At 40.7% G+C, this 20,442-nt stretch overlaps 1 protein-coding gene across 4 annotated transcripts in view; it reads left to right on the top strand.

Moving 5' to 3' along the window:
• The first annotated feature begins 12,424 nt into the window (after positions 1–12,424).
• Positions 12,425–20,442, top strand: part of BTBD10 (BTB domain containing 10) — a 77,335-nt gene continuing 69,317 nt past the window's right edge. The window contains exon 1 of one of the 4 annotated variants that reach the window (XM_063783811.1): positions 12,425–12,796. The gene's annotated coding sequence lies outside the window, so the exon portion shown is untranslated. The remainder of the gene's footprint in view (positions 12,797–20,442) is intronic. The other 3 variants (XM_016920431.4, XM_001171787.7, XM_016920432.4) reach the window with 3 other exon arrangements.

Here is a 20,442-nt window from a genome sequence, read left to right as displayed (position 1 = left end):
GTGCAGTGGTGTGAATTCCACTCACTGCAACCTCCACCTCCTGGGTTCAAGTGATTCTCGTGCCTCAGCCTCCTCAGTAGCTGGGACTACAGGTGCCTGCTGACACGCTTGGCTAATTTTTTTGTATTTTTAATAGAGACGGGGTTTCACTGTGTTGGCCAGGATGGTCTTGATCTCCTGACCTCGTGATCCACCCACCTCGGCCTCCCAAAGTGCTGGGATTACGGGCATGAGCCACTGTGCCCAGCCCTCATTTTTTATGATAGCCATTCTTGTGCATGTGTATTGGTATCTCATTGTGGTTTTAATTTACATTTACTTAATGACTAAGAACTTTGAGCGCCTTTTCCTATGTTTATAATTCATTTATATGTCTTCAGAGAAGTGTCTGTGCAAGTCTTTTGCCACTTTTTAATTGTACTCTTTTGTCTTCTTATTTATCATGGAGTTGAGTTCTTTATATATTCTTATATAAGTCCTTCATATAATTTACAAACATTTCTTTTTGAGACAGCCAGGTGGGAAGGGGTCCCCAAAGAAACTCCAACCAGCCTGCGCACTGAGAGGAATGCACACTGGGGTGGAGTCACAGAAGTTCATGCCTTTTGCAGTTGGGTGGAGTCTGGCGCCTCCTCTTCCTGGGTGGAACCTGGAATTCAATCCGTGAGGTGGGAAGCACACTAACAGGGACTTTGGCTGTGTGGAGAGTCCCTGTTTCTCATTTTTTCCTTTTTGCCCAATCAATTCCATTATTCTCACCCTTCAAAGTGTCTGCGAGGCTAATATTGGCCGTGTGACAAGGACCTGGCTCTTAGCTGAACTAAGTAGGAAATCCTACAATATCTTGTTGAACTAAAAGAAGAAACTGAGGCAAAATGTAGGGATAAGTTGCATTTTTCCCTTTTCTGCTCTTTGTCATGAAAGGAATGAGGGGTTATGAAAAACTCGTTCATGGGGGAAGACCAGATTCCATCAAGAGACCCCATATAAGTGGAAGTTGCTGTTGCGGGCTGGTATTGATATTGCATAGCCATTATAGGTGGAATCTTTGTGATCTGGAAAATTTAAACTTAATGAGAGCATTAAAAAGGCAGAGACAAAATATTAAAAGAAAAATGACAAGGAATACAGGTCTAAAGAATGGAAGAAGCCATGTGATTTCAATAAAGGTTTTGGTCCAGTCTTGGTTACTTTGGAAAAGTGTGTGTATCAGTTTCCATTTTTTCAGATACATTAATGTAGGTGCAACAAGTTTTGTTGATGACAGCACAGATTCCTCTTTGTTCAGCTAGGAGGTAATTTTGAGCTTGTCTATTACAAAAAACCATTCCTCCTAGTGAGTCTAAAGACTTTTCTATCGCTGATATACTTGTGCCAGTTTTTGCTAAGGCTATGTCAAGGGAGGCAGTAAGTTCTTGTAGTGTGATTTCACCGTAAGTAAAACCTCCAAGTGGCAAGAGTGAGATAGTTCCCACAACTGTGGCCACATTAAATCCTAGGGCCCTTTTTTTCTAGAATGAAATTCTGAATTGGAGTTATGTTCAAGACAGTGATTTGGGTGGGAGCTATTGTTCCCAAAATACAGTCACCATAATGAAGAGAATTATCAAGGTGGCACAGGGCCAAAGCTTGAAAATGGATTAAATAATTATTGGTGGTGCTACAAAACCGTAAGATTCCAGGAGGGGCAAGTAATATAGCTTGAGGCTTTTTTGGACTAAGAGGGCCACTAATGCTAAAGCTTCAAAGCAGGGGGCCATCCCTGGGAAATCAAGTCTAAAATTTTGAAAAATATGTTATAGGGCGCTTAGAGGGCCCCAGATTTTGGGCTAAGACGCCCAAAGCAATTCCCCTTCATTCATGTACATACAAAAGCCAAAACTTAGTCAGATCTTTTAGGGCTAAGGCTGGGCTGAGATTAAAGCCTGTTTTAAAGTGTTTAGAGCATGCTTCATATCATTAGTCCCTAAGAGAGGTTGTTCCTCAGTTCCCTTGAGGGCTTCATATGAACGTTTTGCTATTATTCTGAAGGAAGGAATCCATATTCTGCAAAACCCAGACATACCCAAAAAGGACCAAAGCTATTGTTTAGTTACAGGGGTTGTCATTTTAAGGTAAGATCTTTACTCGCACTAGAAAGGCTCATTGTACAGGGGGTTAAACTAAGACCCCAAAATTGAATGCTTTGTGCAGATATTTGTACTTTGGAAGAAACTTCTTTGTACCCACAGTTAGCAAATTTGTTTAGTTACGAATACTGTATTTTGGTCTGAAACAGCCTTGGTAGGACTACAGATTAGTAGGTCATCCATATACTGGAGTATATTGCTATCTGGGAGAGGCTGCAGGGTGGACAGGTCTTTAGCTAGGGCCTGTCCAAAAAGGTGGGGGCTATCTCTGAATCCCTGGCACAGAACTGTCCAAGTTAACTGTTGAGTTATTTGAGTATCTGGGTTTTGCCATTCAAAGGCAAAAAAAAAAAAAAAAAAAAAAAAAAAAAAAGCTATCTGGCTATACAGGAATGCAGGAAAAGGTGTTCTTAAGATCAAGTACAGTAAACCAAGCTGTGGTAGATGGAATTTATCTACAAAGGGTGTAAGGGTTTGGAACAATAGGATGAATAGGAATAACAGCTTCATTAATTATTCTAAGGTCCTGTACTAGTTGGCAGGAGCCATCTGGTTTATTTACAGCTCAAATAGGAGTGTTGCAAGGTGAGTTGCATGAGCTCAGTAATCCATGGGCTAAAAATTTTGTCATTTCAGGCTTTAACTATTTTCATGCTTCTGGTTTCAAGGGATGTTGGGGGATTCTGAGGAACTCATTGGGATTTTTAAGAAACAGCTGATATTGAGCGGCCAGGAGCAGATGTATTCCAAACCTCAAATGGCATTTGTTTTAGAATGTGAGGTTCTATTGACTGCAGTGGCTCTTTTGGCGAAGTGTGAGTTAATACAGCTAGAAGGTGAGGTTATAACTGTAAATTCGCTTGTAATTTTGTGAGTAAGTCATGACCCAATAATGGAACAGGGCAGCTTGGCAGGACTAAAAGGAGTAGTTAAAGGATGAGTTTTCCATTTTGCAAGGGAGTGGCAGTGTGAAACAGCTTCATTGGGGTTTTCCTTCAATACCCATGAGGGAAATGGAGGACTGGCACATTGGGTTATAATAAATGTTTAAAGTTGGACCCTGTATCTATGAGGAACATTATTTCTTGTTCAGCCACGATCAGATTTATCTGAGGCTCATCCATAGAAGTGGAAAAGACAGGGGCCTGGATAGCCTCACAGCCCCATCAGTCATCTAGAGGATGACTTTCGAAGGCTTGAGCATAACCCAGGAATAGTGTTAGAGTTGCTTGTCCTTGCCCTTGCCCTAGTCCTCGTTCTGCAGGAATTTCTCATCAGGTAGGTTGGCAAGGTTGTGGCTATGACAGCACAGAAAGAAGAGGTGGTCCCATCTCATGAGGGAAAGAGGGACAATCGCTCTTCCAATGACCCTCTTGTTTGAAATGAAGACAGGGTCCTGAAAGCAGCTTGTAAGCCAGAGGTTTGGGACATTCTCTACTCCAGTGTCCTGGATTTCTGCAGCGATGACAGGCCTCCATACTATTAGTATTATAGGGACAAGCCTTGGGGTTGTTAGCTAAGGAGAAAGAATGCGCCAATGCTGCCACCATGTAATTAGCATGACAACAGCATTTTTCCTCCTCCAATTGAGCCTTTTTTATTTTTGATGTTTCCTCGCAGTTACTGAAAACCTTAAAGGCTGTATTTAACAATGTAAGAAAGGGAGTTTGTGGACCTTTATCTAATTTTGGGAGTTTTTGTCTGATGTCTCGGGAAGCCTGACTTATAAAATGTATGGCCAGAATGGATTGGCCCTTAGGGTTTTCAGTGTCTAAATTTGTTTATTTATTCATAGCCTCCACCAGTCTAGCTTGGAAAAGGGCAGGGTTCTCATGGCTCCTGGGTGATTTCTCATACTTTAGAAAAATTAACAGGTTTTATTACAGCCTTTTTCATTCCTTCCAACAAGCAAGTTATCATATAATCTAATCTGCCCCACCTCTGTTTGGGCTGGCATTGGCATCCTGGTACTGCCAGCTGGGTTCTGTGTCGTGGACAGCTTCTGCCCCAGCTTTATTATCATTAAGATTACAAGCATGAGCTTCATCTGCCCAAGCTTGAGCTAAGACCATATGCATGATTTTTCTTTTTCTTTTTTTTTTTTAGAAGTTTATCAATTTTTTTTTATTTTACTTTAAGTTCTGGGATACATGTGCAGAACGTGCAGGTTTTTTACATAGGTATACATGTGACATGGTGGTTTGCTGCACCTATCAACCCATCATCTAGGTTTTAAGCCCTGCATGCATTAGATATTTGTCCTAATGCTCTCCCTCTCCTTTTGCCCCACCCCCCAACAGGCCCTGGTGTATGATGTTCCCCTCCCTGTGTCCATGTGTTCTCATTGCTCAGCTCCTACTTATGAGTGAGAACATGCAGTGTTTGGTTTTCTGTTCCTGTGTTAGTTTGCTGAGAATGAAGGTTTCCAGCTTCATCCATGTCCCTGCAAAGGACATTCTTCTTTATGGCTGCATATTATTCCATGGTGTATATGTGCCACATTTTCTTTATCCAGTCTATCATTGATGGGCATTTGGGTTGGCTCCAAGTTTTTGCTATTGTAAATAGTGCTGCAATAAACATACATGTGCATGTGTCTTTATAGTAGAATGATTTATAATCCTTTGGGTATATACCTAGTAATGGGATTGCTGGGTCAAATGGTATTTGTGGTTCTAGATCCTTGAGGAGTTGCCACACTGTCTTCCACAATGGATGAACTAATTTACACTCCCACCAACAGTGTAAAAGCATTTCTATTTCTCTGCATCCTTGCCAGCATCTGTTGTTTCCAGACTTTTTAATGATCACCATTCTAACTGGCGTGAGATGATATCTCATTGTGGTTTTGATTTGCATTTCTTTAATGACCAGTGATAATTAGCTTTTTTTCATATGTTTGTTGACCTCATAAATGTCTTCTTTTGAGAAGTGTCTGTTCATACCCTTTGCCCACTTTTTGATGGGGTTGTTTGTTTTTTTCTCATAAATTTGTTTAAGTTCCTTGTAGATTCTGGACATTAGACCTTTGTCAGATGGATAGATTGCAAAAATTTTTATATACATGATTTTTCTTCATGAGAACAACTAGTTAATAACACGAATATATCTTGCCAGGTTAAATCAAAGGCAATAGTTAAAGCCTGAAATTTCTGAATGAACTTAGAGGGATCCTGGCTAAATGAACTCAAGTTAGATTGAATTTGTGAAAGATCAGACATTGGAAAAGAAAAATGAACTTGCGTTGTTCCCAAATCTCCATTTGCTACCTTGCTACCTTGCAGAGAGGCAAAATATTTTTGGGATTTTTTGAGGACTCTGTACTACTAGTGGCATATGTGACTCCTGTGTGAGTATGTGAGGAGGATAAAGTATTGCATATGGTGGAAGTTGATTGGGGGATGGAACAGATGAAGAGGGTGTAAGTGCAGGGGGAACATTCTGAGGAGAGTGTGATAGACAAAAGAAACAATCATCTAAGACATCAGAATCAGAGAGAGAGGAAATTCCTTGGAAGCATACACGATGATTTTTATGTAATTTTGGGTTTTGGGATAAAGCTAAAAAGACCTGAACATCAGGTCAGAGGTATGGGACCCCTGATTATAAAAGAGAATTATACACTTTTTTTTTTTTGAGAGTTTGTGGGTTAAAATGGGACCAATTTTTAAGACTGAAACCTAATGGCAAGAAGGAATGAATTAAAGAATAAATTGAACCCATGTTGGGTTTTGGTAAGGGACTACAAGATCCCTGAGGCTTCCCTGAGGGATTTGGACGTCCCTTTTCCCTTTGACTCACTCTATTCAGGGGTGTCCCACCACAAATAGAGGGCCTGCCCTTTCCTGGATGACCAGTACAACTGTTCCCTTGTTTGAGTGGTCAGCTCAAGCCTAATGTGAAGAACTCACCCGTAACTTGGGATGAGGTGCCTGTGATGAAGTTAAATGCAAAAGTGGGTCGGCAACCTGTAGAGTGTGTCTGTGCAGTGTTCAGATCACTGCTGCTCATTTCCAAGGCACAATTTACAGAGTGTTAAAAGTGGACTTGCCACCCTGACGGGTAATAGCAAATTCGCTCTTTAGTTATGCCTTCGGGTATCATCAGTTCAGATAATACAAGGGAGGGCCCTCAGCCGGAAACCCTCAATTGCCAACGAGTATTCAAGCTGGCTCACTGGCAGTCCAAAAACAGAAAAGAACCCTGGCTAGTCCCTCACCCCTAAGGACAGCAACAAAGTATAAGTATCCCTTCTCTAGGGCTTCAGGATCTCAGCCTTGGCCAAGGGCCTTTGGTTCCCAAGTGAAGAACCAGACCACTGAGGGAAGCAGGAGGACAAAGAAGGGAGAAATCTCAGTAAAGTCCCCATATGGTCAAGATGCCAGGCAAGGTGTCAGAGCCCTGGAATTGGGAGGAGTTTGAATCTCAGGTTGGTAAAAAGAATTTATCGGCACCAGTATAGGTTTGAAAAAGGAAAGTTTCTTAGAATGTGGCAGAGGAGTGCAGTGGGAAGCCTCAGTGAGAGGACTGAGCGTGCTGTGGTGGATTTTTCACTGGAGAATTTGTGGACCTTAAGGCGGGAGCGTATGGAGAATTTATGGACCTTAAGGCAGGAGCGTAGGGTTGTAAAATGAGTTTCCACATGGCATTCCAGAGATATATAGGAATTTTAGTTACTTATAAAAGTTGAAACAGACCTGGAACCACATGCCGACTTTAGCTACCAGGGAAGTTTAATTACTTCTAATTTTCCCTAGATAAGGAGTTTTGCCTCCGGATGGCCTGCTTGATAGTCACCAGGTGGTCTTTGCTCCCTTCTAAATTCCTCAGATAAGGAGTTTTTGTCTCCGGGGCCTGTTCAATGATCAGCACGTGATTTTGCTCTCCTCAATGGGTACATGCCTATGTTTGTATATTGTCTACATGGTGCCAAATTGATTTATGAATAAATGAGCACTTATTAAGCAAATAAGCCCAAATGCTTTTGAAGTTCACATGACTTTAGTAATCACTGGTAATTAAAACTAGTTTTTAAAATATTGGTAAAATAAAATTAGAATTTCTTCAGAATTGTATTAAATATAATTCAGACATTTTCACCTAGGTCTCTTGGTGAGACATATTTATACTGTTTCCACTAGATGTCTTAAGGTAACAGAGTTTGGTGACCAAACACTGTAGTTAGCACCTATAATCCCAGCACTTTGGGAGGTCAAGGCAGGAGGATGGCTTGAGCCAGGAAGTTTGATAACAGCCTGGGCAACATAGTGAAACTTTGTCTCTATAAAAAAAAAAAAAAAAAAAAAAAAAGACACATACAAAAAAACCGTTGCTTCTGTGAATTTTTTTTCTTTTCTTTCTTTTTTTTTTTTTGAGACAGGGTCCTACTCTGTTGCCTGGGCTGGAGTGCAGTGGCACAATCATAGCTCACTGCAGCCTTGAACTCCTGTGCTCAAGCAATCCTCCTGCCTCAGCAACCCAAGTAGCTAGAACCACAGGTGTGTGTCACCATGCCTGGCTAATTTTTAAATTTTTTGTAGAGACAGGGTCTCCCTATTTTGCCTAGGCTGGCCTCAAAACCTGGACTCAAGTGATGCTTCCACTTTTGCCTCCCAAAATGCTGGGATTATAAGCATAAGTCACTATGCCTGGCCATTTCTGTGATATTTTTGATGTTTGATTTGTCTTGGAGCCAAAGTTCTGAGGGCTGGCTGTTGGACTTCCCTGAAGCCTTGAACACATCTTACTGTGAGCTTACATCTTTGATTTGAGCCTTTAGATTCTGGGGTCTAGACAAGCGGCCCTGGTGAAGCCTGAAGACATACATATGTCCACAGTGTCTAGGCTGTCAGGTGTAGGGCAAACCCAACGTATCCTCCCTGGCCAAGCTATGCCTCCTGGTTATGTTGGGTAGGGTCGGACCCTCCAGGCATCCTCTTCATAGCTCTGCCCTCTCTCCTAAGCTCTAGACCTGGTATGTAAATTCAGGACCCAGATGAGCTCCACCCTTTACAGCCATCCTCGTTGCCATGTGGGTACTTGGGACCCAGGATGACTGGGGAAGACATTAGAGAGAATTCCTGTGTTATTTTAAAGTTATGCTGTATTAAATTAATAGATAAGCATAAGATGTCAGAGTCACTTCTAAGTTAAAATACTGAAATATTATTTCTAAGTTAAAATACTGAACTATTAATCTCTAAACATAAGTTTAAGTTTGTATATTTTAGCATCTTGTTTTTATGTGGTATAGAAAAACTAATTATATTTATATCTGCTAATTAAAAAATTTATCTACAACTACTGATATAAAACAGTTCGAAATTACTTTCTAGGTTTTTCACTAGAAATTAAGGTTACTAAGAGTTAAAATTGTAATTAACATATGTAATTAAAATTACTAGATATAAGAGAAACAATTGTGTATACAGAGTGTATAAGAAAAATAGGATGAATTTTTGGTAGAAAGGATTATGAAGGAGGCACGAGAATGTGTTTTTTTGTTAAAAAGAAAGTAATTTTGTCCAGAGGTTTTTAAAGGTTGTTTTAAGTTGAAGAGATTTAAAAAATGATAAAACTGAATGGATATAGAAAATTGAGGCAAAAAAGAAAATTGAAAAAAATTATGAGTTTATAAAATGTTTATAGAAATGTTGTGTGGTGAAAGCTGATTGAGATGAGATGAATTAGCATTTCCATTGTGTATACTACCCTCAGTCTTCCAGACTGGTGGGATGCACAAATGGAAAATACAAAATCAATTGGCAAAGCTTATAGAAACGTCTTACCTTCCTTGGCCTAAGACTCTTTCATTTGCTTAGCTTAAATTCTACCCTGCTTGGAATACATCAGCTCTCTCCCATTGAAGTGATAATGAGAAGGCCTATGCCCCTGAAAAAAGGAGCTTACAAGCTAGCTCTCCTTAAAGGTAGTGTTCTTAAAAAAAAAAAAAAAAAAAAAAGAAAAAGAAAAAATAAAAATAAGCAATCTTATGTCTGGGTGCGGTGGCTCACGCCTGTAATCCTGGCACTTTGGGAGGCCAAGGCAGGTGGATCACCTGAGGTCAGGAGTTCGAGACCAGCCTGGCCAACACGGTGAAACCCCATCTCTACTAAAAATACAAAAATTTAGGCGGGCGTGGTGGCACATGCCTGTAATCCCAGCTACTCAGGATGCTGAGGCAGGAGAATTGCTTGAACCAGGGAGGCAGAGGTTGCAGTGAGCCAAGATTGCACCACTGCACTCCAGCCCGGGCAACAGAGCGAGACTCCATCTCAAAAAAAAAAAAAAAAAAAAGAGTAATCTTCATCTCTGTCCTCCAATAACACATTATTTCTACCTTTGACCCAACTTGTTTTCCTTTTGTTATTTAATTATACATCTCACTTTGTCAGAATATGTATAATACTATCTGTATCTCTTAGTATTTTTATTTTTTTCAGTTTTATAGAGAAGTCTTGCTATGTTGCCCAGGCTAGTCTCGAACTCCTGTCAAGTGATCCTCCCGCCTCCCAAAGTGCTGAGATTATAGGCACGTGCCACAGTGCCCAGCTCTTCCGGTATTCTTACACAGGGGCTTGATTAATAAATGTATTTGCTGAATAGGGATCGAGTTATTTTTGCGTGTATGTGATTTTCCTGTTCCTGCCATTAGATGGCAGTGCTCAAACTTAGTAGTACAAAGAAATTACAGGTTTTAAAAATTAAATAGGATTCTGGGTCTGTGGTCTTATCTGCTTTGAAACAATATTGCCTTAGCATGCTATAACACAAACTACCAAATGATCTTGTTTGTTCACTGCTACTATATGAAACTTCTCTTTCTGTATGGACCTCTTTGGTGTGTGGAAGAAAGACTTTCATTAAAGTTCTGAACCTTAGCCTATGCAGTCAGCTAGCATTTACAAATTATCGTGTAGAGCAGATTTGTGATTATCTAAATCTATGGCATTACCTACCAAATGTATAACTGTTACGAGTGCTACTGTGCTACTACCTTAACATTTGAAAGGTTAATTATCTCTTTTTTTTTTGAAACGGAGTTCGCTCTGTCGCCCAGGCTGGAGTGCAGTGGCACAAGCTCTGCTCACTGCAAGCTCCGCTTCCCGGATTCACACCATTCTCCTGCCTCAGCCTCCCAAGTAGCTGGGACCACAAGCGCCTGCCACCACCCCCGGCTAATTTTTTTGTATTTTTAGTAGAGACGGGGTTTCACCATGTTAGCCAGGATGGTCTGGATCTCCTGACCCCGTGATCTGCCCGCCTCGACCTTTCAAAATACTGGGATTACAGGCGCGAGCCTCCGCACCCGGCCGGTTAATTCTCTTTTAAAGCAAAGAACAGTAGAAACTTTATTCGATTTTCTATTTTCTCCCAACTCCCTTTCTCTTTTGTTTTTGAAGAACAGCAGAATGAAATGAGCTCCAGGACCCATCCAAGTAGGATATGATGGTTTGAACAGATTCCAGCATGGAACAAAGTTTCCATATTTTGCCTGAAGTCTTTCATTCATATGATTCTTCTAATGCTTCCTGGAAAATTCCAAGAACTTGATGTGAAATTATGCTTAAGAGAGCACCCAATTGGCCTATGGCAGGTGCATTAGTCCATTCTTGCACTGCTGTAAAACAAAGAGGTTTAACTGGCTCACGGCTCCGCAGGCTGTACAGGAAGTCCGAGGGCTTCTGCTGGGCTTCTGGGGAGGCCTCAGGAAGCTTACAATCATGGCAGAAAGCCAAGGTACAGCAGGCACGTCTTATATGGTGGGAGGAGTGGGGCGGGGGGGGGGGGGCGCCACACACTTTTGAAGAACAGATTTCACCAGAACTCACTATCACCAGAATGGCAAAAACAGGGAAATCTGCCCCCATGATCCAACGACCTCCAACACTGGGGATTACAATTCCACATGAGAGTCAGGTGGGGACATAGATCCAAACCGTATCAGCAGGGTTAGAATAACTTTTTTTGTTTTCCTCCTAAGTGTTGGGCTTATTCGTAGGGAGAGTATGGTAAGCCAAATAAAACTATAGTATACATAGTATTTTTCATATAGTATACATATTTTTATATGTAATATGAAAATAATGTGTCCAAAGGAAGGTGAGTGGAAACTACAGCAAAATACCAGTCTTTCTTTAGAAAAGGACAGCTTCTATTTTGATGTAAGAGTATGGCTCCTCATTAGCCCTAACTTGGACTACAGAATGACTTCTTTTGAGCAGAGCTTATAGGAGAAAATTTTGATAATAAATCAGGACTGATGACGTTTTTGTTTTTTGCCTGAGAATCTTCTCAGAGTTTCTCTGAGAAACTGTATCACAAAATTCCTATTAGATTGCTCTTATGTAGGACAACTTGAAATTATTGGCAATTTCCAATTTAGCAAAATGTTGGCTATAATAACTTAGTGAATTACGACAATAACCCGTTTCTCTTAGGTTTCTGATATTTAAGTGTCCTTACAGGAGAAAGATGAAGCTATCTTATAATTGTCCAGCTCAACTGCTCATCTTCTTAGCATAAACACTGATTTGGAAAATACTTTGCGTATCACACGTAGGAGGCTGGGAATGTTCTCATCCGAACTAAACAGTGGTTAAAGGTTTTTCAACAAAGTTCTTGCTGCAATATCTGTTTTCATACCCAATTACTCAAACCAGGTCCTCTTCCTCTTTGCTTCCTCTCCTTGCAATGCCCTTCCCTCTCTTCCCTAAACTGGAGAACTTACTTATGCTTAAGATTCAGCGCAAGTGTCACTCCCAGGTGAAGGCTTTCTCAACAAGGCCTCCCCGTCTGCTCCCAGAGCTCATGGCAAGCAGCTGGGCTTTTATCAGAGAATAATGGGATTATCTATTTTCCTGTAGGTCTTGCCCCGGGGGTGTAAGCTTCGAAGGCGGAGACTGTGTCTTTTACATTTTTTCCCGTTTTTATTGCCCAGCCAGCCCATGTAGGTGACTCTCGGTGTTTCCTAGGCTGCCAAACTGAAGGAGTTTCAGCTGGCACACGGGTTCCCGCCAACCGAGCGTTTAAAAATAAGCAGCGGGGGACGTTAGGGAACAGAGGGTGTCCCTCACGACGACCGACTCTCATCAGGTCCACGCCGGCATAAGCGATTTTGGAGTTTGCTTTGATGAGGAAAACGCTCTCCCTGAAGAGTCCCTGCACTATTTCTCCAACTCTGTGACCGAGACGCTGTCCACTTTTCTCTAACGGTGACAGGAAGTCAAGGGGAAAACGTGGGATTCAAAGGTTTGAAGGTAACAGCCCTCAGCCACTCGGGCTCGAGGCCCGCGGTTGTCCCGAGCTGAAGTCTGTGAGGAGAGGTCGCGCGGCGCCTTCCTCTCCACGCCGCCTGAGATCCCACCCGTGGCCGCCGCGCCCTCAACTGCCTTCTCCTTCGGTGCCCCGCCCACCCCTGGGTGGAGAGCACCGTTCTCGCGAGAACGCTGCTGGCCCGGCGTCTTCGTATTGTGAGCTCTCGCGGTAAGAGGCTGAGGAGCCAGCCTGCAACCTGCCGGGGCGGCTCCGCTACGCGCAGCCGCCTCAGTGGCTTCCTCCACAGCCACCTCCGGAGGGTTCTGGCTGAGGAGGAAGTGGAGGTGTCACTGGCCCCGGCCTTTGCCCCAATCTTCTGTGGGCACTGAAGGGGGACTACAGGTTCGAGAGTGAGTGGACTCAGCTGGGGAACTCGGCGGGGGCGGCGCGGGAGGCTGGGCTTGGCCGGGGCGAAAGAGGAAAGGGGCGGAGGGCGAATCTGGGCGTGAGAGCCAGGCTGCTGCGGCGGTGGTCTGGGCGGCCGGACCCTGCTCGGGTACCGTGGGTGGCGTTTTGGGCTCCGGCCACGAGCACCCAATTAGGAGAGGCTTGGATAAGACTTGAGTTTTGCGGCTGCTGCTTTTGGGTTGGGAGTCCGGGGGCCTTTCTCCGGGGATGAAGGCGATACCCTCATCCCTTTCCAGGGCAGAGGAACCCCGTGCCCCGCCCCTTTCCTGTCATCTCAGACGAACGCAGCGACATCCTGAGGAAGGCGCATCACAATAGGGGATAAGGTGGTGGGCAGCCTCCCTCTGGGTGAAGAGGAGTGAGACCCCACTAACGTGCTGCGTGGTTTTATGCTGTAACCATTTTACGTGTGGTAAAGCTTTGTTTTCTTAAAACTTGCACGGAAAAGGGTCTGATGTCTTTCTTCTTCAGATGCAGGTGCCCTGACACCCTTATCTTTGGGAATGGGGCGGGGGAAGGTGAGACATCGGTTAGTAATTTGTTAGTGTGGGCCAGTGTGACTGTCCCTGGGCCTCACAGATTTCCTGCTTCTCCTTTCTCAGTATTCTGAGTCCATGATGAAAAGTCACTAGTCCAGACATGCTGAAAGATAGAGCTTCACTTGCTTGTGGCTTTGTGCACTTAGTAAACAAGATTATTTTACGAAGATTTATTATCTTGCAGAGTTTTCATGCTTTTTATTTAAATTAGCAATCTAAATGAAACAGCACAGGATATTAATTGTATTTGGACAACTGAGTTCCTTCCCGCCCCTATCCTCCTAACCCCCCAACTACACAAATTTGATCAAAATCTTTTAGAGAGGGGGTTAGGGATAAATTTTCAATGAAAGAGACTGTGGAAATCGGAATAAGAGATATAATAAAGAATGCAGCCATAACGGCCAAAAGAGTTTCTGTATTAGAGAGCCTGTCCAGGATTGAAGTTCAGGCCTGAAACCCAGGACTGCAGTTGTCATTTGAATATAAAGCGGAAAGCAGTAGAAAATACTTGGGAAGGGATTTGAAAGTGGACCAAGACTGGTAAAAAAAAAAAAAGTGTGAGAAGAATTATTTCTGATGATGTAAATGTGTTTTATAAATTTTCCCAATATTTCTCAGCGTGTATGACCTAACTGCTATTATATTAATACATACAAAGTAGGAAGGAAGTTTCTGAAGCATGGAATGTGGTAAGGAACCACCAGAGAGTAACAGTGTTCAATCAGGAAAGCTTTTAGTGTTTCAACAATGTTTTTGTGTTCGTTCACCTTTTTTCTCACTCCCAGAAAAGCTTTCAGATAGACTTTTAACCCTATGTAATTATGTTACCCTTCCACCAGTCTGAATTTTCTTCTTTCTCACTCCCTCTAAGCCATGTGAATTTTTTAAATTATTAACTATGGAGTTGCAAACCACTGTGGTCTGCTTTTGGCTTTTTATCATAGGTGACTTAGGGAAGTATGGAAGTGATATGGAAAATATTGTGCACCTTTCAAAGCCATAGCATGAGCAACAAACTCACATGCCTTCGGGTACTAGTTAGATAATGAAAATGAGGGAAATGCACTATGCCTTATCAGAGAGACATCCAAGTCTCAGGTCCCCCTAATCAGTGCTATATAAGAATATGGACCCCATCTTCAGCATTCTCAAGAGAACTCGGAAATCTAGATTTTTGCATTCAGTGTCTTGCGTCTTAAAAATATTGACAACTAATTAAAACCATTAAAAATATCATGTGACTGAATCAAATCCAAACCTGTCCATAGTTGTATTCTCCTCTCCAGTTTAGAAGCTCTGTTATAAATCAAAATTAATAAATTTTATGACTGGAAAAAAAGGTTTAAAGCAAGTTTGGAGTTTCAAACTTAAGGGGTCTTGGGAAAAATGTCACATCTAATTGAAAACAGTAGTTAAGTTTAATAGCCTTTAAGTATAGATATAGTAGAGCAATTTGAACTGGTATTTACTATAAACGTTTTAACTGTGGAAATAACTGAAGAAAAAGCATCTCAGTATTTATGGTTTAAAAACTCAGAGTTCTGAGCAAAGCTGATTTATAGGTATCTTGTACAGAAATTGAATTATTTAGAAGCTCTTTATTGTATTTGCAGCTAATATATAAAATTAAGTACAAGAGACCCTCTACAGTCCATTTCAGGATTTGAATGTTTATTGTTTGCTGTGCTATCCCACATTGTCTTCCTAGGCATTGACTTACTGGAAGAAATACTGATCCCTTGGATTTTATTCCATGCCAGGTGGAGATTGGAGGGGTTTGGCAACAGGATGGAAAGAACTGGGTGGAGAAAGTGTGATGTGAAGCAAACACTCTTGTGCCCCTTCCTTACATTGTTCATTAAAAGATTGATTTGTGTTAGTTTTTCTTGTAAGAAGGATAGGTATATTAATTGATTAAACTTAGTGCCTTATACATAGTAGAGTTTAATGACATGTGGAATTGACCTTTGTGGATTAAGCCTCATTTACCCATTAATGTGAAGTAATTTAATCACATAATCTGATTCATACCTAGTTGGGTTATGGGGAATGGGAGTGCTAGAGGTCAAAGCTAAGTAAGAGGTGTTTTTTAGGCATATAGAGGGCAAGTTGGGGGTCTTCACTTGGGATAAGGGTGAGAGAGGAAGTTAGGTAAGGGAGATAATTTTGAAAAGGAAGATGAAATGATTAAGTACCCATTTGCGTATTGTGCAGTTTTAAAAAGAGGTCTGCCTTTTGTGGCTAAATTTATCATAACTTGTGCAGAGACTACATAGAATACTGGTTTTTAATCAGGACTGCTATGGGAATTTGCAGATTTTCTTTTCTTCATTTTAGCTCAGTCATCTCAGGCCAAGCTAGGCTAATATCTGTTCATTCAATCTCTGCCTCTCTCTGAAATAGGAAATGAAAGAAGAGGAGATATGTATTATGTTTGTGACTCTTCAACTCCTGTTGAAGAGTTATAAGACTACTTCTGAGGAATTTGTTTTATATTTGAGAAGATTGTGCTTGTTGAAGGGGGAACCATTATTTTCGTCTTTACTTGTTTCTACCATGACTCATAAAGTAGGAAGTTCTTTTTTGGAAATAGCTTTCCGCTTCTTCCCATCCCCTGAGTTGCCATCCCAAAGGAGGATCAGGGGAGGCTAAGGGAAGGGATTGAGTATACTTTTGTTCAGTGCCCTTATGATTCAATTTTTGGGACTCTCAATTCTTAGACTATACATTGTCTATTCATTTGTATGGTAGGCTTATCTGAGCAGGCTGGACTACTAATACTATGAGGGAGAAGGAAATGGAATGCCTACAGTTCTAACTGGGTAAGTTTAATTTGCAGTTGAAGTAATAAGGGTTTTTGCACGTTGGATTTAGTTATATTTTTATCATCATCTGTTTGGATCCTTTATTTTTTGTTGATTCTGAACCGAAAGTAAGGCGGGTCAGGAAGATACAGATGTTACCTTCTCCTGTTAATGGAGAAAGAACTATTAAAATTTTTCTCCCTTTTTAATAGATTCTTCATCAGGGTTCAAGCCAATGTTGCATTTCCCCTAGTGTATCTTGCTCGGGTTTACTTTGAGATCCTTGAAACTGAGACCTAGTTTGCTAAAGAATGTAGCAATCAGCCAGCCAGGCATGGTGGCTCACGCCTGTAATCCCAGTACTTTGGGAGGCTGAGGTGGGCAGATCACGAGGTCAGGAGTTCAAAACCAGCCTGGCCAACGTGGTGAAACCCCAACTCCACCAAGAAATACAAAACTTAGCCAGACGTGGTGGTGGATGCCTGTAATCCCAGCTACTTAGGAGGCTGAGGCAGGAGAATTGGTGAACCCGGGAGGCTGAGGTTGCAGTGAGCTGAGACTGCGTCATTGCACTCCAGACTGTGTGACAGAGCGAAGACTCCATCTCAAAAAAAAAAAAAAAAAAAAGAATGTAGCAATCTATAACTTGAAGATGGAAGGTGAACAATTTAAAAAGATGCTCTCTGAGAAAGGATTAAGAAATTTTCAGGCAATGGGAATACAATGAGCTGAGTATTTGAAATAGTAGAAACTTGAACATAAAGAGGAACGATTTTAATTTAAATATGTAACCTTATGTCACAGTAGATTTATGAATATTGTAAATTATCTTTGCCAATAAAAGCATCTTTCTGGCCGGGCGCGGTGGCTCACGCCTGTAATCCCAGCACTTTGGGAGGCCGAGGTGGGCAGGTCATGAGGTCAGGAGATCCAGACCATCCTGGCTAACATGGTGAAATCCCGTCTCTACTAAAAATACAAAAAATTAGCTGGGTGTGGTGGCACGTGCCTGTAATCCCAGCTACTTGGGAGGCTGAGGCAGGAGAATCGCTTGCACTTGGGAGGCGGAGGTTGCAGTGAGCCAAGATCGTGCCGCTGCACTCCAGCCTGGGCGACAGAGCGAGACTGACTCTGTCTCAAAAAAAAAAAAAAAAAAAAAAAACAACTTTCTTCACTCTGTTAATAGTTTAATTATGTTATTCTGTTTAAATGTAAGGTATCTGATTATATGGTGCTTATTTTTGTCTTTGTAGTTGAAATGAGTGATCTATTAGTAATTTTGGTGACAAATTGAAATTACCATTTAGTATTTAGCTCAGAATGAAAGTCCGTTATAATGAATCATTGATTGAAGTACTTGATTAGAAACTATGAAAAATACTTTTCTAAGGTCATTTATTTATTTATTTTGTTTGTTTTTCCCTCTAGCCACGGAAGCTCTAGGAACTAAGGTCATTTTAAATTGTAATCATACTTTTCTGCCTGAAGTGTCTTATTTAGTGTCATTTAGATCTGAGTTTAAAGCCCACTGTTAGCTCTATGACAGTAATGTTAACCTCTCTGAGCCTTTGTTTCCTCACATGAAAAATGTATATAGAACACAATTGTCAGAGATTTTTCTTGTTTGTTTTTTTTTTTTGAGACAGAGTCTCTCTCTGTCGCCCAGGTGATCTTGGCTCACTGCAACCTTCACCTCCTGGATTCAAGCGGTTCTCCTGCCTCAGCCTCCATAGTAGCTGGGACTACAGGCTCACGCCGCCTTGTCTGGCTGATTTTTTTTTTTTTTTTTTGTGTGTGTGTGTGTGTGTGTGTTTTAGTAGAGAGCGGGTTTCACCATGTTACCCAGGCTGGTCTGGAACTCCTGAGCTCGGGCAGCGCGCCCGCCTCGGCCTCCCAAAGTGCTAGGATTACAGGTGTGAGCCATCTCACCTGGCCAATTGTCAGGGATTTAAGGATGAAATGAAATGAAGTATATAAAAGTGCTATCATAAATAGTAAAATGATGTATAAGTTGTTAGCACTTTGTTCTGTGTTTATGCTCAGAAACTAGCATACCGGCATCATTGCCTCCTTCTCCCACCTCTCTATCTCCAATGATCTTGAAACACATCCATTAGTTAGATTTACATTCACATCTGGCTGTCTCACTTGGAGAGGACAAGTTCAACTGATTATTTACAGCCTTGCCAATATCACTCCTTCAATGGAAATTACAAAGCTTTTTCTTTTTTCTTTTTATTTATTCTAGTAAGCATTGAACAATAGGAAGCTTTTTTCTTGTTTTTCATGTTGGCATCTATTGGCCGCTATCTGGTATTCTGTGTAATATGAATGCTAGGTAGAAAAGTAGGCAAAAGGGAAGAGATTAGAGTGAAGAGAGAGATGGTGTGGCATTTTAAAAATTGTCTTTTGGGATACTGTTATCTACCTCTAAAAAAAATCATTTTTATTAATTTGGATTATTTTCCTTTAGCATATTTGACTATTATTGCTTGTAGCACATGAGTAGAAAATTAACTTGGGTTTTCTATTTGTAGACTACGTGAAATGTCAGCTTAAAAAATAAATGTCATCCTAGGAAACCAACTGGGTTTGGAAAAAAATAAAAGATAAATAAAAATAAATTTTAATGCTCAGATACCTGACAGAGAATCTTAGGTACAAAATTGTACAAGCGTTGTTATGATTTTCTTGTTTTTGGGTGGCATACAAATAGTGCTGGATTGTTTCAAAGGTAATTACTTCATTCAGACAACTTATTTTATACAATGCAGGCTTGAATTTGATTTTTCTCACATCAAGAAAGCAAGCGATATGATCTGTTTCTTTCAGCTATTCATTTGTTCATTTAGAATTTTCTTAGAGAAGACCATAACCTCCTGTAAGATGGTTAACTGCGAGACATTCTTGTTTCTTACTTAGTTTTCCAAATTGTTGGAGTTTCTCTTTTAAAAGAGAATAATTATTAGAGAGACTGGTGGGATTATGAAACCATAATACTGAAAGTAACTTTAAAACCATTAATACTCCAATTTTTGGAAGAGAAAACTAAAGTGCAAATCAAGCCCCTTAACTGATTTTGATCAAAGATATTGGCAGGCAGTAAGACAGCTGAGACTAGAATACAAATCCACAAGTTTCCTGATTTGGAGTAGTTTGTTCCAGTGATTCCCCCTAGTGGGTTGCATGTGCTTTTGGGGATATATGAAAAACTTGTTCATTGTGCTGTATGAAGAAAACAATAGAACTTCTATTTATTTTTTACTGTATCCTTTTTAAATTTCCATTTCGTGTGTGTGTGTACTATATACATAATACTGGTGTGATAGTATATGTGCATTGTTTATAAATATACATATATACAGCTGTCCGTGTTACTTGAACTCAACATATTAAGAAAAGGAAAAACTGCCATATTTTAAAGTGGTATGGCATCTTTGATGATCTTTGCTTCCCTAGTGAATGATATTATTTAACAGTAGACTGGAACAGTTTTTTTTTTTTTTTTTTTTTTTTTTGAGATGGAGTCTCATTATGTTGTCCAGGCTGGCCTTGAACTTCTGGGCTCAAGTGATCCTCTCACCCCAGCCTCCCAAGTAGTTGGGATTATAGGCACATACTGCCACACTCAGCTTGAATGGCTGTTAATTTTGAAACTGTTTTATGATGAGTAGTTTGAAAAATTTCCTATAAAAATAGATTTATTTGGAGTAATTTCTTTCTGACTGTAAAAGTAATGGGTATTACATGCAACTGGGAACATTTAGCAAAGGGCAAAGAAGAAAATGGTACCATAATCCAATGACTCAGTGATAATTGCTTCCAGTCAGAAATATATGTGTGTACACAGATACATACATACACATATGAATATTACATACACCCCTTATTAATTTATTTGGAGTATGTAAGTCATTATGTGGTTCAAATATCTAAAGTATATCGAAAGAGAACTCAGAAGTCTTGGTTACATCCCTATTACCTTCACCCCAGTCCTACTCTGCCCATATAGGTAACCATTTTGATTAATGTCTTATTTATACTTTGAGTTGTTTTCTTTTACAAAAATAAATACATGTATATTTGTCTTTGAATATATGTACATATTTTTAAGTTTACCCTTTATGTTACAAAAGGTAGTACAATGAATACTGCTTGTTCTGTACCTACCTGTTTTTTGCTGTTGCTGTTTAACCTAACGATGTATTTTGGATATTAATCCGTTATTCTATTGTGTGGATG

Source organism: Pan troglodytes, chromosome 9 (genome assembly GCF_028858775.2).
Source record: "Pan troglodytes isolate AG18354 chromosome 9, NHGRI_mPanTro3-v2.0_pri, whole genome shotgun sequence".
Lineage (NCBI taxonomy): Eukaryota > Metazoa > Chordata > Mammalia > Primates > Hominidae > Pan > Pan troglodytes.
The sequence above is the reverse complement of the archived record's forward strand: the minus strand, read 5'-3'. Positions and strand labels throughout refer to the sequence as shown.